The sequence below is a fragment of the Coenobita brevimanus genome, chromosome 26 (genome assembly GCF_032717465.1).
Source record: "Coenobita brevimanus isolate Jiangsu-jjx chromosome 26, ASM3271746v2, whole genome shotgun sequence".
NCBI lineage: Eukaryota > Metazoa > Arthropoda > Malacostraca > Decapoda > Coenobitidae > Coenobita > Coenobita brevimanus.
The window spans coordinates 15,345,078-15,363,178 of record NC_136979.1 but is presented as its reverse complement, the minus strand read 5'-3'; the positions used below and the strand labels follow the sequence as shown (position 1 = coordinate 15,363,178).

The 18,101-nt window shown below is 42.3% G+C and overlaps 1 protein-coding gene across 1 annotated transcript in view; it reads right to left on the bottom strand.

Moving 5' to 3' along the window:
- LOC145393978 (uncharacterized) overlaps nt 1-18,101 on the bottom strand; it is a 136,142-nt gene that overhangs the window by 67,318 nt on the left and 50,723 nt on the right. The window lies entirely within an intron of this gene.

Here is an 18,101-nt window from a genome sequence, read left to right as displayed (position 1 = left end):
TGATGAAGTGAAAGAGAGAGAGAGAGAGAGAGAGAGAGAGAGAGAGAGAGAGAGAGAGAGAGAGAGAGAGAGAGAGGTTGTCCAGGTGCTTGAGGTGTGAAAAATATTTGGAGGTTCTGGTAAACAAATCGAGGCCCCTCTCTCTGGGCACCACAATGTGAAAAATATTTAATGTATACAAGTCGGTATCCCTGTCGGGGCACCATTATGTATGAAATTTCTGGTATTTCCTAATAAACAACTCGTAGGTCGTTACTCTTCCCTAAGGTTGTCCTTCAGTAAGTTCAAACAAGTCTCATAGGGTTAGGTGAGCCGTAACTTAACCTTAACTCACCTACAAAAAATATTTCTCTTCTATCTCTTAGCTAATCCCCCCTTGAATTGGCCAATTCGTAAAGGTTACTTGGCTAGTGAAGAGGGAGTTCGGACAACCGATGCCGATGGGGCTGCTTTGTGTATTTGCTTGAGCAATCAAGTGTCCTTAAGGTGCATATGTACAACGTGCTAGCTTGACTATGTCTAGGAACAGAGTGTGTGAATGTGACAGGCCTCAGTTCCTCACAGAATTGTGGGTTGCCAACTATTAATTAATTACAGTACTAAATACAGTTAGATTACATCATGATATGTACAGGGCGAATCTAACAAATTAATCTTAGTTTTAATTAAACTAAAGTTAAACCAAATATTCCCTTTAACTATGTGAATATCTTAATTCCTCATCTGCTTTACACGAAGATCTTTCCATCCTCGCCACGTCATCTAAGGCGCAGACGCAGTTTAGGTCAGTGGAAAATTCCATATAATTACATGTATTTCCAATATAGAGTTATCCACGAGAGTTAAATGCAGTAGCATTTAATTTAACAATAACAAGAATTATTAAAGAGAACGTAATTTCTGGGTTATAAAAAACGCTTGAACAATTAACAACGGTCTCTAGTTTTCCTCTGCTTTTAACCAGGGATAATTCATACAAAGTGTAGAGAGCGCAACCGCAGTTTTGGGGTCGGCGGAAAATGATACGCTATATCATGTAATATGACCCTTAGCCAAGAGGTCCCTCCATAAATCTCGAGAACCCTGTGCTGCGGCCCTTTTAGGTCGCGCATCCTGACCTGTTTGATCTTCACCATCCCCTGGATCCGGAGTCGCTGCTAACTCAAGGGGTACCAGTTTATCAATATGTCCCCTACATTTTATTTTTACGAGTCTCAGCACCTCCTCTGAATCTGGGTGTGTGATCACTTTAGCTAATGGCCACTGGAATCTTGGCTGTTCAGTCTTCACTAAGACCACATCCTCTATGTTTATTACAGGTTTGTTGCTGGCAGCCTGAGTCCCATAAAATCTTTCTGGTATCCTCAAAAGATATTCCTCGCTCCAATGTCTATTCCAAGTTTCCAACACCCTTTTCAGACGTTGATATCCCTCCAGCAGATGTTGTCCTAAATAATTGTTTTCTATGTTAGGATCATCAACTTCTTCCTGGATATCCACACAAGGCATCGGATGGAGCTTTCTGCCATATAACATATGAGCCGGTGTTAAGGCCTCTAGCGAGATGCTAGTGTCATCTTGATAAGTCAGGGGTCTATTATTAATCCTGGTTTTAATTTCAGTTATTACTGTTCTTAAGTCTTCTCTCCTGATCTTCGTGATCTTAGTTCTATGTAATGTTTTCCTCAGGCAGTTCTTGACAATACCAATCATTCTTTCGGTAAATCCATTTTGCCATTGAGCTCTTGGAGCTGTAAACTGCCAAATACAATTTCGGATTCCCAGCGCCGACTAAACCTTTGGGTCATTCATTATGTTCAACAGTTAAGGTGGTGCTCCAACGAAATTAGTTCCATTTTCGCTTATTAACTTGCCAGGACAAGACCTTCTAGCGGCAAATCTGTGAAAGACATTGAGGAATGTCTCTGAGTTTAGGTCTTCAGCTAATTCTAAATGGACTGCCCTTGTGTAGGCACAAGTAAATAAACAAATGTAAACTTTATGGGGAGTTTCCTCACCCATAACAGGTATAGCCCCTGTGTAGTCCACTCCTGTTATTTGGAAGGGCCGACTTATGTTCACCCTATCCTTCGGTAGGGCTGGTGGTCCTGGGTAGATATAAGGTCGCTGCTCATACCTCCTACAAATGATGCAGTTTTTGAGATACTTTTTAATAACCTGTCTACCCTTAGGAATCCAGTACCTTTCCCGAATTTGGGCTAAGGTCTGCGGTACACCTCCATGGAGAGTGGAATCATGGGCTTCTTTTATAATTAGTTGTACAAAGCATCCGCTCTTGGGTAATAAAATGGGATGTTTGGTTTGGATGGGCAAGTCATCCTTTACCAATCGGCCTCGACATCTTATCAGACCTTTTCCGTCTAAGAACAAGCCTAAATTCTTCATCAGCTTATTCCCTTTCCAAGTGTCTTGGCCTAAAAGTTTATATATTTCCCCGTAAGGATTCCTTTGTTCTCTTTTCGGCCAGTATTCTAGGGGATCTAACTTCTGAAACCCCAATTTCTTATTCAAAAATTCAACAACCAATTTAGTAGTGTTTATAAGTTGTCTTATTGATGAGAATCGCCTGATGTTAATTACTTCTGGCTCAGGTACTACAGGATCCAAGTTCACTACACTAACCTCAGCAACACTGTACTGTTTCTGTTCAGGCCAGTCCTTAGTAAGTAACCATTTAGGACCTTTAAACCACAAGTTATCTTTGATCAGTCTCCTTACGGTCGAACCTCCCGAGAGCAGATCAGCTGGATTTTGTTTGGAGGACACATGCATGAAATTAAATTTGGAAGACAGCTCTATAATAGTCTTCACTCTATTACGGACGAGAGGAATTTTTCTGTCTTCCTTCCCTATCCAGGAAAGACAAATCTCACTGTCAGTCCATATGTAAATATCGTCAAACTGAGTATCAAGAGTAGTGGTTATATACCTGGCCAATTTGGTTCCTACTTCTATGGAAGCCAATTCCATTTTAGGTAGTGTTCTTCCTTTGATTGGCGTAGCTCTGGCTTTGGACATAATAATCTTACTATCCTCTCCTGTTGCTCAATAAGCTACTGCTCCATAGGCCCTTTGAGAAGCATCACAAAATATGTGTAAGTGCGACTTCTCATTACTGTTTATTTTCCTGGGAATACAAATGCTTGATGTGGTTTCAAACTCCTTTCTAATCTGTTTCCTTTGTTTCACATATATCTCACCTAATTCAGTGTCCCAGTCTAACTTTTCTCGCCAAGCCTCCTGTACTAAACATTTGCCCCTAATAACTATAGGACTGACCAACCCTAATGGGTTAAATAGCTTGGAAACCTGACTTAACAAGGACCTCTTGGTGAGAGTGACATCAGAGAACTTAATTGGTTTCAGACTTATTACATCAGCTGTTGTATCCCAGTTAAGACCTAACACATTTTGAATTTTGGGAATGTCAGAATCTGGATAGTCCTCTTGTATTTTATTCCTCAAAAGCGGTGAATTTGTATTACAGCTCTGTAACGGCAAATTTGCCTTCCCGCATTCGGAATTGGCTACTTCATAAGCCTTCAAAGCTTCCGACTCTGTATCAGCAACACCTAGCAAATTATCCATATAAAAAGCCTTACCCTATTTCTGGGCATTTGGCATTTTCAAAATGATGCTTTAAAGTGTTGCAAAGTAGGAAAGGACTAGCACAAGAGCCAAAGAGCACCGATCGGAAACAGTAAGTTTTCAATGGACAATCCTCATTCTGAGGATCATGAGGCCAGAGGAATTTTGTAAATTTCCTATCCTCCTCTCTCAGTCATACTCTGAGAAAAGCCTTTCTAATGTCTGCTGTATAAGCATAATTTTTCTCTCTAAATCTTAGTAACACATTCCCTAGCTTCTCTGTTAGTGTAGGTCCAGAGTATAAGCAATCGTTCAAGCTAGCTGATCCCATGGACGCTTTACTACTACAATTGAATACTATCCTTATGGGAGTAGTTACTGAATCCTTGCTTACAGAATGATGTGGTAAGTAATGTCCTTCTTTGTGGTTAACAGGGAATTCTACCTCTTCTATAAATTTATTCTTCAACTGATCTTTTATAATGTTATCATATATGGTTAGATGTTCTGGTTTATCTCTCAACTTTCTTAGAAGAGAATTTAACTGAGCCTTAGCTGCTTGGTAATTTGTTGGTAACTCAAATTGGTTTTGTTTCCATGGTAATCCTAACCAATACTGTCCATCCTTAAATTCCACAGACTGATTATACAAATCAAAAGTTATTTTATCTTCAGGGGTTGGTTCCTCAGAGTGTATACCTATACTGTCCAGGTCCCGCAATTTGTGTACAGGTTCAAAATTTTCATCCAACAAGTCATTTATTTGAGTAGGTTCTATTTCTGCACCTATTCTAGCTACCATCAATGACTGTGTGGGGGTAACAAAGACTGAGTCTACTAGTTTGGCCTCTCGTTTAACTTGTTTTGGGAAAGGCAACTATCCCATAATAAGGTTACCTCCTGGACTCTTGAACAACTGTACCTTATTCTTCTTGAAAGTCCTATGTAGGAATCTTCCACAATAATCAGAACCAATTATCATTTTTATGGGACCCACAGTATCTGATTCCACATTCCGTTTAGCCAACCTTATCCCTGAGCTTTGTAGATGATCAGAGGTTTCCTTCAGTCCTTTTATATATATATATATATATATATATATATATATATATATATATATATATATATATATATATATATATATATATATATATATATATATATATATATACTTGTCTCCATATTATCAAGCACAGCTGATGTTATACGGCATTTATATCTGCCTGATTGTATTACGGGTCTATTTAAATCAAAAGACTGAGCTTTCCTAGTTGTTAAGAATTCTGTAATGGCTAGATTTACCTTGCCAGTAATAGGTAACTTTAATTCCTTCACAATGTCTGCGGAAATGAAGGTTTTCTGAGCACCCGTATCAAACAGGGTACATGCTAATAGGTTTCTATTCTCAAACAATACCTTCACATCTGCTATTGGTACTGCAGCTGGCATTACTAATGGAGCATTCCCTTTTGCAATTGTCATATTGACGCTTGCAGGTTTAGGAACCTCAATTTTCATCCTAGGGCATAAAGCACCATGATGATCTTTTTTGCATTTAAAACAAAGATTTAATTTAGTCTTACAGTCCGCGGCAGTATGTTCGGAGTTCATACAGATTATACAACACCCCAGTTCCTGAAGCTTTTCTACTCTAGAAGCATAATCAGGATACTGTTGACAAGATGCACTGGAATGTTGCTCACCACAAAATACACAAACTTTCCTGTCTTTTACCATGGAAGGTTTTACTTCCTTAATATCCTCAGCATATCTATTCTTTGGCTTTAATACTTTATCCTCAGCCTTTAAGGAACTAAGGAAAGTACCTATCTCTTCTTTAGGCACATACTTAGTCCTTTCTGACTTAGCTTTCCCAACCAGTTGGTTAGAGTGTTTTTTCTTTATTTCAGTCTTCTGTTTGACCTCAGTAGGTTTTACTGTTCCTTGCAAATGTTTACAGAGTTGCATCAAGCCTTCCTCAATCTCATCGCAGGAGAAACTATCTTTTTTGATAACTACCATACAAAGCATCCTTGGTTTTCGGTGGAAGCTTTAAGGACACAATTCTTGAAAGCACCCAATCTGATGTCTTAATATCTTTATAAGTACCTAAGGCCCTTAAGTTACAACCTAGTGCAATCCTAAATTTTTGCAAGGAATCAAAATCGTGTCTAGGCGTAGATAATTCAATTAGAGCCTTCAGTAACTGAGTAATAACTTGCTCCATGTCCCCCTGTGGCGGGGGGGACACAACCTGGCCGCACTATGGGGTGGTACTACTACTCTGCGGCCAGGTTGTGTTAGGAAGAATACTGCCACCGTATTCCCTGCGTGTCGTAAAAGGCGACTAAAAGGGGCGGGGTGAGGGGACTAGGGACCCCCTCCTCTGTTTTGTAGTTCCTAAAAAGAGACAGGCCAGAGAAAGGGATGGGGGATGGAGTTATCCCCGTACCCTGAAGATTGGGTCTATGAATGTGCGTGGATGTAGTACGATTGAGGCTAAAAGGGAGGAGATTGGGAGAATGTTTGTGAGAAGAAAGTTGGATGTGTTAGCTTTGAGTGAAACGAAGATGAAAGGGAAGGGGGAATCTATGTTTGGAAGTGTGAATGGAAGATTGTCAGGTGTTGATAGAGGAAGGGCAAGAGAAGGTGTGGCCTTGTTAGTGAGTCCGGAAGTTCAGCAATGTGTGATTGAATGGAAGGAGGTGTCATCGAGACTGATGTGGGTGAAAGCGAAATTTGAACGTGAGTTGTGGGTGTTTGTGAGTGCATATGGGCCTGGTAGTGAAAGGGATGAACAAGAGAGGGAGTCTTTCTGGAATGATGTTGATGAGTGTCTGCAGAGTTTTGAAGAGAATGTGAATGTGGTAATGATGGGAGATCTGAATGCTAGAGTGGGAAATGTAGCAGTTGAAGGTGTAGTTGGTATGCATGGTGTGCCTGGAAGAAATGAAAATGGGGAACGAATGATAGCGATGTGTGTTGAGCGAGAGATGGTGATTGGGAATACGCTGTTTGAGAAGAAAGATATTTATAAGTATACATGGGTGAGACAGGAGGGTGGAAGGGTTGTTGATAGAGCCTTGATGGACTATGTGGTTGTGTCTAGGAATGTAATAGGAAGATTGTTGGATGTGAGAGTTCTGAGAGGGGAGGGTGGAGGTATGTCTGACCACTACCTGGTGGAGGGAAAGTTAAGAGTAGGAAAGAGATGGATGAGAGCTAGGAGGGTTAGGTGTGGCAGGGAGGTTTTGAAAGTGAGTGAGTTGGATAAAAGAGAGAAAAAGATAGAGTATCAGGAGAAATTGAAAGATGAGTGGAACGCAGTGAAAGATCGGGAAAATGGCAGCGTGGAGGAGGAATGGCAGTTGTTTAAGAGTGCTGTGGTGGGGCATGCAGAAGAGGTGTGTGGTGTGAGACGTGTGGGTGGTGGTGTAAGAAAAGGAAGTGAATGGTGGTGCGAGGAAGTAAGTATGGCTGTGGCAGAGAAGAGACGTGCATATGAAGTGTGGCTGCAGAGGAAGGATGAGATGTCATATGAAAGGTATAAGGAGAAGAGGAATAGAGCGAGAAGGGCTGTGCGTGATGCTAAAGTGGCAGCAGATGAGAGGTGGGGTAGGCGGCTGACAGAGAATTTTCAGCAGAATAAGAAAATGTTTTGGAAGGAGGTGAAAAGGGTGCGAAAGGGAGAGTCTGGGAAGGAAGAACGAGTAAAAGCAGAGGATGGAAGGATGTTAATTGAGATGGATGCAGTAAGGAAGAGATGGGCAGAGTATTTTGAAAGATTGTTAAATGTAGAGGAGGAAAGGGTGGCTGAGATTGTGGCGGATGGAAGGGTGCAAGGAATAAATGTGTTGGGAGAGTTGAATGATTCTTTGATCACGAAGGAAGAATTGGAGAAGGCAGTAAAGGAGATGAAAACAGGGAAAGCTGCAGGTATGGATGGGTGTGCTGTGGAATGCCTGAAGGGTGGTGGAGTGACTATTGTTGACTGGTTAGTAAGATTGTTGAATGTGTGCTTTGAGAAAGGTATGGTGCCAATTGACTGGGCAAGTGCTTGTGTGGTCCCGTTGTATAAAGGCAAGGGTGATAAGTATGAATGTACTAGCTTTAGGGGTATAAGTCTGTTGAGTGTTGTAGGTAAGGTGTATGGTAGAGTGTTAATTATGAGAGTTAGAGAGGGTACAGAGGGAGTGATTAGTGATGAGCAGTGTGGCTTTAGGAGAGGGAGGGGATGCGTTGATCAGGTGTTTGCTGTGAGACAAGTATGTGAAAAGTATTTAGCGAAAGGCAAGGATGTGTTTTGGGCATTTATGGATTTAGAGAAAGCGTATGATAGAATTGATAGGGAGGTTTTGTGGACTGTTTTAAGATTGTATGGACTTGATGGTAGGTTACTAAAAGGGGTGAAAAGTTTTTATGTAAATAGTAGAGCGTGTGTAAGAGTGGGAAATGCTGTGAGTGATTGGTTTCCCGTGAGAGTGGGGCTGCGACAGGGATGTGTGATGTCGCCTTGGTTGTTTAATATTTACATGGATGGTGTTGTAAGGGAGGTGAATGCAAGAGTTTTAGGTGGTCTGAGTCTGGTAAATGTTGATGGAGGAGAGTGGAATCTGAAGCAGCTGCTGTTTGCAGATGATACTGCACTGGTGACTGATTCAGAGGAGAGATTGAGACAGTTGGTAGAGGAGTTTGGAAGGGTGTGTGAAAGGAGGAAATTGAAAGTAAATGAGAATAAGAGTAAAGTGATGAAGTGTACGAGGTTGATAGATGGTAGGGGGATGAATATAGTTTTGAATGGTGAGTTGCTTGAGGAGGTAGATTGTTTTAAATATCTAGGGTCACATGTTGCTGTGGATGGAAGAATAGATGCAGAAGTGAAGTTTAGAATAAATGAAGTAGGAAAGGTGCTGGGAGGAATGAAAAAAGTGTTTAAATGTCGTTCGCTTAGAATGGATGTAAAGAGAAGGCTGTATGAGGGTGTTGTGGTACCGACTGCATTATATGGGGCTGAAACATGGAATATGGGTGTAGCAGAGAGGAAAAGTTTGAATGTAATGGAGATGAGATGTCTGAGGAGTATGTGTGGAGTGACGCGTATGGATCGGGTGCGAAATGATGAAGTGCGAAGGAGAACTGGAGTTGTTCGGGAGATGGCTGGTAGAGTTGAGCAGAGGGTGTTGCAATGGTTTGGACATATGGAGAGAATGGATAATGAGCGATTGGTGAAAAAGATAACTAGATCTGATGTGAGAGGTGTAAGGCTGAGAGGAAGACCACGAATAGGATGGATGGACAGTGTGAAGAGAGCGCTGGATGCGAGAGGGATGTCTGTTGAGCAAGGAAGAGTGGCTGTGCGTGACAGAAATAAATGGAGAGAAATTGTGAATGAATAAGTGATGACGCAGCCCTGAGGGGATATTCTCCCGCATTTGGTCTGATCAGCTAGTCAAGTCAGGTGCGGGTAAGGGGATGGGTCTGTTATGATGTGGCAGGGGTAAACCAGTTCTGCTGTCGGGCCCTGCTGCGGATGTCACTGATTGCATTGCCCAGTTGACCCTTGTGCGGTGTGGTGCGGTGAGGATCTGTCCGTTCTCCCCTTTGGGGCTAAGATGCAAATGAATGTGTTTGAATGGATGAGTAAATGGAGAGTGAGTCGTCCTGTCTCGGCTACCTCCCTTTCCTTGGGGGAAGCAGCCTAGGTATATAGATAGATAGATAGATGTCTTCGTAGTTTTGTCTAAGGATGGTCAAGGCCACCTCATAATTATTTTCTGCTACTGATAATTCCATTATCAGCTGATACAGTGTTCCTTTGACCTGTCCTAACAGATATGTAAGTTTACAGACTTTAGGGAGATCTGTTCTATCGTGTACTAAATATCTGAACTGGTCCCAGAAGGATTTCCAGTTCTGCTCCCCATCAAACTCCGGAAGCGTTATTTGTGGTAACACAGCTCTACTCTGCTGTTCCACAACTTGTGTTTCCGCGGCAGTCTCAGCTAACTTTGACTCTAGTGTCTTTACTACAGTTAAGTATTCTTCTAATTTACTTTCAAACTTCGTAGTTTCTGACTCTAAGAGTTCCTTATCATCAGTCTTTATTATTGCCACTTCTAAAGTTATATAACTTTCTTCATACTTGTTCCATCGATCTTTCAGGATATTTAGGACTATTTAATTTCTCCTTGGACAAAGGTATTTCGTCCAACGACTGTTTACAATCATTTATGGCTCTAGTTACCCATCCTCCCTTACTACTAGAAGATCTTTGCAGTAAAGAAACAGACATGTTGACTGATTTCTAATTTACTAATTTAATTACGAATTTCAACCACAATTTTACCCCACCTTAGTAGTTCTCTGATTATTTCAACTTTTGAAGATGGTAGGGATTAGGTCCTCTATGTGCAAACTATCCCCCAGGGTTATTAAACCTCTAAGGTTGCATTTATCCCCCCTCTCAATTCCAAATATTCATTACAGCTCAGCTAATTATTCATTTTTATTTTGAGGAATGTAGGGATTAGGTCTATAATTTCAACCTATCCCCCAGGGTTATTAAACCTCTAGGGTTATATTTCATCCCCACACTCAATTGCCAAAACATCCATTTTCCCCTGAACTCGGTATGTACAGTTGAACACAGAAATTGGTACCACACTTCACATACGGGCAACTCAGCCGGTCCATCTTTATTGCGCGGCGAGTACGTGTATTTAACTCCGCCCACCAATTCACAGTCCAGATTCATGGGATTGTGTGTTTCGGTGAAGGCTTCACACAGAAACAAGAAGCGAGTTATTTAATTGCCAATGTATTTTAAAGTATATCAGCTGTGTCTTTGTTGAAATAGACTGTTTACACTATATTTCCTTTATACAGTTACGTCTGTTAGATAAGGAAAGCAATATATGTAGTTCTAGTTGTGTAGCTACAAACACACACACCGGGCTGTTCTGCGAAACTCTGATGCTTAACCGAGGTGTTGTCACCGTTGCAGCTATAAAGGGTCAGAGTTTAGTTTAGGGTTGCCACCTCGAGCTCAGAATAATAAGGAACGCAGTTGTGTAAGTAGGAACAATAATGGTGAGCGGAGAGAGCCTATCCAGGGGAGGGGGAGAGTACGGAGGGAGGGGGAGAGTACGGAGGGAGGGGAGCTGTGTCCCCCCTCGAGAAATTTTTTGAAATATGTCTTACTTCAGGGGCATTTTGAGGCTATCTGCACTAATCACGAGAGTGACGAGGACATGTTTTAATTCCAGTGACATGTAATATTTATAAGACCAGTTATCATTGACGTGACTAGTGTCTAGAATTTCTAAATTAAATGATAAGATGCGACAAAGACACTAAACCATCGTGTTTATTTGTATTCATTCATGCTCATAACACAATATGGTGTATAATAAAATGCACAAGGATTTTTTTCATATACTAAATTACAATAGCCTTCGAAAATAGTTTCATATTACACTGTATTGTCATGTAATGTAATGTAATGTAATGTCATAATGTCAGATCCAAAATGGCTGAATGCAACTTTTTCAAGATCTCTCAGTTGGAAAATGTGCTCCAGCAACCGAAAAAGCCTTAACTTTTGAATGAAATTTTGCAGGTAGTAATTTTTCATTTAAATCTGAGAACTTACAAGTTAGCTACATAAAAATAATAATAATAACAATAATGACCAATGAACACCATTTAATCTGGCACTGACTAAGATTTAGCACACTTTTTGTTTCTCTTAAAAAAAAAAAAAAAAATCTATCCTACGAAAAATGGAACTTTTTGAAATCAGGGAAACAAATAGTACCAGTCATTTCCTACTTTTTTTTTATTTTTACATGAATACTTTGTGTTGCCTCTTGCTGCAGCAAGAAGCCTTTTATCTTACTCTATAGTTGTGAGAAAGTCAGCTCAACTCTATTCGAAGTTGAGGGTTACTGGAGACTGGGTAGGGGGAGAGTACGACGGTCGGGTCGACACTCGACAGACCTCTCGTCGCACGTTACGTCGCGTACTTCACACGTACCGAAGAACGACCCTGACTGATATATATTGTTGTTGATAAAGGCATAATTTTTCAGTCTGGTGTTATGATTGACCGAAAAATATGCTCACTGTAATTTTAAAATACTGACGTTCATCAACTTACCATTCAGACAACTAAATACGGAAAAAATGGCGTTCCGTATAGGTTCAAAACGGAACGCAACACCTCACTCCCCAATACGGAACGAATGCGTATTTTAAGGAACGGGTGGCAACCCTAGTTTAGTTGGTCACGCGATGAATCGGAGAGACAGTAATTTATTGGAGCGAAGTCGTGTTATTACCTTACGTGATAATGGTCTGTCAATACGGGCAATCGCTCATGAAGTTGGTGTATTTATCAGGACTGTGCAGAAATGGATGAGAAGGTGGGAGGAAAGTGGCAGCTTAAATGACCTGGGTGAGTTTATATTGCAGGACACGGGTATCAGTTCCTTCTATCTCTGCGTGTATCCCAGCGCCACTGCTGGTAACGTGTTGAGAATACCTACGAATTCATGCTAATGTGGCCGATTGACAGCAGGTAAAACGTCACTGGGACAAGCAGTTGCTGTCTACATCTCGTACGATGAGCAGTTGCCTATGTGCGGTGTTAATTGACTTTTAAGCTGTTCGTGGTGCAGAGATAACGAGGTATTCTCCTCCAATATGTTTATTTTTTAATGTGGCAGTACCTATAATTTCTACAGATACAGACCTTACCATACATGATAATAAAAAAATATGAAACTAATTTCACTGATGGCACGTTAAAGCCATTGTAGATATGTTACGAATAGTAGCTTAAGAATGTTAAAACCTAACTTGAAGTCGCAATAATTATTGTATCTTCACTGGGCTTTAATATGCTTCTTGCAAAAGGGATACTAAGTTATTAAAACATCATGATGTAAATATTCCAAACTACTTTGACCTCACTGTACGTAATTTAATAAACCGATATGTTATCACTCCAGGAGTAAGTTCAAATTGCACAACCAAGGATACAGTATACTCTGTATATTTTTATCACAGCGAGGTCGGGTGCCCCTCGGGCAACTTCCTCAGAGGAGGACAATGCTATTGTCGCTGCGGCTGTAGAACACTCCGTAACCAACGCAATGGCCATTCGTGATAAAATATACCTAGAGGTCTCAGCAATGACCGTCAGACGCAGACTTCGTAATGCAGGTATACATCACAGAACTCCTGACGAGGAAGATCTTGACGTAACGACACAAGGCAGGAAGGCTGGAGTTTGCTCAACGTCATGCTGAGCAAGGCATGGAGTTCTGGGGCCGGATTGTGTTCACGGATGAAAAATGTTTTTCGTCCACCACTCATGGCAAGCTTCACTGTTGACGGCGAAATAAGACACGATAAGATGACTAATTACGTAGTCTCTATAAATTTGGTCCTCATTCTTGCATCATGGCCTGTTTCATTCGGCATATGTAATTGGATGTGCTAGCTTCCCTATACATTTGTTTCATAATACTGTGGAGGGTGTCCTATATTCAAAACCCGATGGCACACGTATTACCTTACTGTGTGTGTGTGTGTGTGTGTGTGTGTGTGTGTTTCTGTATATATATATATATATATATATATATATATATATATATATATATATATATATATATAGATAGATAGATAGATAGATAGATAGATAGATAGATAGATAATCTTTACCGTTTCCCTATTATTTTATAATTGCACATTGATTTCTTACTCAGATACGAACCCGCAAACATCGTTCAGGTAGGCCGTTCCGGTCACACCATCTGCAATGTATGGGGTTGGGTGTTAGTACATGGTATGAGGGACATCTTCCGCATTGAGGGACGATTTACAGCAGCAAAATATGTGGAGCTGTTACAAACCTCCTTCTTGCCTTCTCGTAGGGAAAAAGATTACCCTTTCCCAGAGAGACCCATATTTTTTTCATGTATGACGTTCACACCGCTCATCTTGTTCAAGAGTGGTTTCAGGAACAAGATAACATTCAACTTCTTGAATGACCAAGCAATGGAGCTGATATGAATGTTATTGAACATGTATGGGCTCAAATGGTAAATACCTGGACTATATGCACGAGCGAACACCCCAACAACTCATGGATCAGGTCAACGCACAGTGGGAAATTTGCAGAAATAGCCCTGAACAGATCCGCAATCTTGAATATTCCATGCCTGACAGACTGAGGTATGTTCTTGAGAATGGAGGTGGATGGACGAAATATTAGTATTACAAATAAAGGTTGCATTTTGTTTTACTTAACCGCCGTAGTTACATAGGATTTCCTCGGGAATTAAATAACTCTTACTGTCTGTGTAGAAGTTATGTAATCCTTTTCACGAACATTAAATATGTTTCACCCGTATTATAAGGTACAGATTATCACCCTTCATATGAACATATTCAACTGACGTCTTTGATTCGGTCCACACTGTCCCGTAAAGACTCTCGACTGTGTGAACTGGTGGGCAGAGCTAAACATACGTACTCGCCGCACAATAAGGATGGACTGGCTGCGTTGCCTCGATATGAAATGTGGTACCAATTTCTGTGGTCAGCTGTACGTACTTCCACATCCTCCACTTCAACTGAACGTGGTAGTAAACTATGCTCAACGAAAGCAACTTTAAACACATTCAGCTTCTCGGCACACATAGGCTCCCCTCACTCGGGGCACCAAAAATTTGAAAAATATTTGGAGGTTCTGGTAAACAAATCGGGGCCCTTCTCTCTGGGCACCACGATGTGAAATGTATACAAATCGATATCCCTGTCGGGGCACCGCTATGTATGAAATTTCTGGTATTTCCTAATAAACAACTCATAGGTCGTTACTCTTCCCTAAGGTTGTCCTTCAGTAAGTTCAAACAAGTCTCATAGGGTTAGGTGAACCGTAACTTAACCTTAACTCACCTACAATAACTATTTCTCTTCTATCTCTTAGCTAATCCCCCCTTGAATTGGCCAATTCGTAAAGGTTACTTAGCTAGTGAAGAGGAAGTCTCGGACAACCGATGACAATGGGGCTGCTTTGTGTATTTGCTTGAGCAATCAAGCGTCCTTAATGTGCGTACGTACAACGTGCTAGCTTGACTATGTCTAGGAACAGAGTGCGTGAACGTGGCAGGCCCCAGTTCCTCAGAGAATTGTGGGTTGCCAACTATTAATTAATTACAGTAGTAAATACAGTTAGATTAAATCATGATATGTACAGGGCGAATCTAACAAATTAATCTTAGTTTTAATTAAACTAAAGTTAAACCAAATATTCCTTTAACTATGTGAATATCTTAATTCCTCATCTGCTTTACACGAAGTTCTCTTCATCCTCGCCACGTCATGTAACGCACAGACGCAGATTAGGTCAGTGGAAAATTCCATATAATTACATGTATTTACAATATAGAGTCGTCCACGAGGGTTAAATGCAGTAGCATTTAATTTAACAATAACAAGAATTATTAACCCCTTAACCGCGGGTGTCATTCCAGAATGACGGCGACAAAACTGGACCAAACCGCGGGTGGCATTCTGGAATGATCGTGAATATTTTGAACACCGCGCGTTTTCCCGGCGCGCAAATATTCTCACGCAAGAGTAGCTGTCGAGTTCTTTCACGCCAGCCATCCCACACCTCCCTCCTCCAACCCCGAGGGGACCCCCCCCACCCCTGCCCTGACCCGCGTCAGTCAGTATCTGTCCAGCTCTGCGTGATAATGGCGCTCCGTCCCGACTCATCGTCGCTCGCTTCCTCCTCTACAATGTTTAGTGCTAGTGTTCCCTCTACCTCTACACCGGTAAAGGAACTGCCGACGGCGAGGCAGAAGGGGTTGAGCACTCCTGAAATTAGAACTGAGCTGGACAAATCAGTAAGTACTACTCTTGATTGTGGCAGTGAAAGTGACACACTCACAGCAAGCAGTGATGATTTGGCAGTAATTGGTGGTGAACCATTTTCCATTGATAGTGACAGTGATGAAAGTGATCGTGTTGATTACACCCCCACCACCCCCAACTTACTCTGGGAAAGGAAAGGCTCCTATGGGCAAATCTGGTATTGCACGTGGGAAGGGAGTGAAGCGCAGGCTCACGTCTCCCACACCAGGCCCTAGTACGCATTTCCCATCAATTTCCCGTTCCCCTAGCCCAATTGCCCTCACATCATCATCATCATCATCTGTCGTGCCCTCTCCTCAGTCTACATCATCTGAGGAGTACGAATTACCAAAGCCTGCAAAGCGAGGGAAGGCAGGCCGTGCAGGCCGTGCAGGCAGGCCTAGAACAAAGGGGATGCGTGGCAGTTGGAGGGCAAAGCTGGGCGATAAGCGAGGCGATAAGCGAGGTGATAAGCGGGGTAGAAAGGGTCAAGTTTCACCACGCACCAGGTCAGAAACCCCCCGCCCGCCCCCCGCTCCGTTCCCCCACCCGCGACACCCCCCAGTCACCGCCCTGGCACTCACTCCCGTCCCCGTTGCCTCCTGCCTCACCCACCTCCCGCTTGCCTCCTGCCTCACCTCCTGCCTCACCCATTGCCTCTACATCAGCTCCTTCTCACGGGGAAACGAGTGAAATGCAACATGCCCCTGCCACTGAACCACGCACAGGGCAAGTTGATGCATTTGTTTGGACTGACGGTGGAGATTTCCAGCCACACAATCCACCGTTTGATATGACAAATGCTGGAATACAGCCTGCCTTCCCATGCAACGCAGGTGATGAGTTTGTTGATTACTTCCTGGCCTTCCTTGATGATGAAATTGTGCAGCATGTCAGCGATGAGACCAATAGGTATGCAACTCAGTGTGCAGCACAAGGGCTGGGACCTATTGGCTCGCCAAAGCAAGTGTCGTGGTTGCCTGTCGGGATCAGAGAGCTGTATGTTTTTTGCACTCATGTTTTTGATGGCCCATATAAAGAGACATGAGTTGGAGGAGTACTGGCTCGTGGATGACATAACTACTATCCCCATATTCGGGAAGTATATGTCACGGGATCGGTTCCGACAGCTGCTTGGATACCTGCACTTCGCTGATAATGACAACCCGTCCCAAACTGACCCTTTGTGGAAAGTGAGGGATTTCCTCAACAAGATTAGGGATCGATTTATGCGATTTTTCAGGCCTATGCAGAAAGTCGTCATAGACGAGTCCCTGGTATTGTTCAGAGGACGTCTCAAATTCAGGCAGTACATCCCCAGCAAACGCCACCGCTTTGGGATAAAGTTCTTTGTGCTGTGTGACTGTGAGACGGGGTATATAATGGATTTTGTCATTTACTCGGCTAGCACAATGGATGTGAACAGGAAAGACCCCCTTGGCTTCTCTGGCTCCGTTGTAAAAGTGCTGATGGAGAGGTATTTTGGTGGTAATCATGTGCTGTACACAGACAATTATTACACAGCACCGAAACTCTCCAAATACCTTGCTGAACACGGCATTGGCACTGTTGGCACTGTACGGAGCTATAGGAAAGAGTGGCCTAGTTTCCCCGAAGCATCATCATCATCCAGGGGAGATGTTCACCTGAAGAAGTCAGAAAAGCTTCTTGCGATCAGGTGGCATGACAAGAAGGTTGTCAATATGATCAGCACCATCCACAAGGGGGAAATGAAGAGAACTGGGAAGGTCAGCTACAGGACGGGAGAGCCAATCATGAAGCCTGATGCCGTCATTGATTATAATGTAAATATGAGACTCGTTGATAAGTCTGATATGATGATTGGCGAAATAGACTGTCTCAGGAGAAACACCCGATGGTACAGGAAGGCTTGCCTGCACATGCTCGATATGTGCATGCTCAATGCCTTCATTCTTTACAAGACACAAGTCGGGGGCATAAGGCAACCATCACTGAGACAGTTTTCCAAGACTGTCGTTCAGCAGCTACTTGAACGATTTGGTCAGGTGACGGCATTGATCCCGAGGCGACACTCTGACACACAACCTGACCGTCTTGAGTGCCGCAATTACATGAGCCGGCACCAGCTTGTGAAATTGCCTCCTAAAGCAGGCGGCAGGTTGTCACAGGGCCGCTGCAGAGTATGTTCAACCACCACACGAAGGCCTACGACGAGAAAAATGAGCACACACCAGTGCCTTGAATGCCAAGTCGCTCTATGTGTAACTCCGTGCTTTGCCGAGTACCACTCTCTGAGTAAATACTGAAAGTGACAGTGATATATAGTGATGCGACAGTGACGTGCTTTGCCAATAATTGTATAATGGATAATGTAGTAATAAGGGATATTTTGCCTAGAAAATAAAGGAAATATTGGCCAGTATAATAAGTGATATTGTAATAAGAGAATCTGCGGCACTTGTGGAATTCTGCGGCACTTATGTAATTCTGTGATGCGCCAGTGACGCAATATAGTAATAAGTGCATTGTAAATATAATGTACATTGCCCATATTATATGTAAAATAATATTAGAAGTTAGAA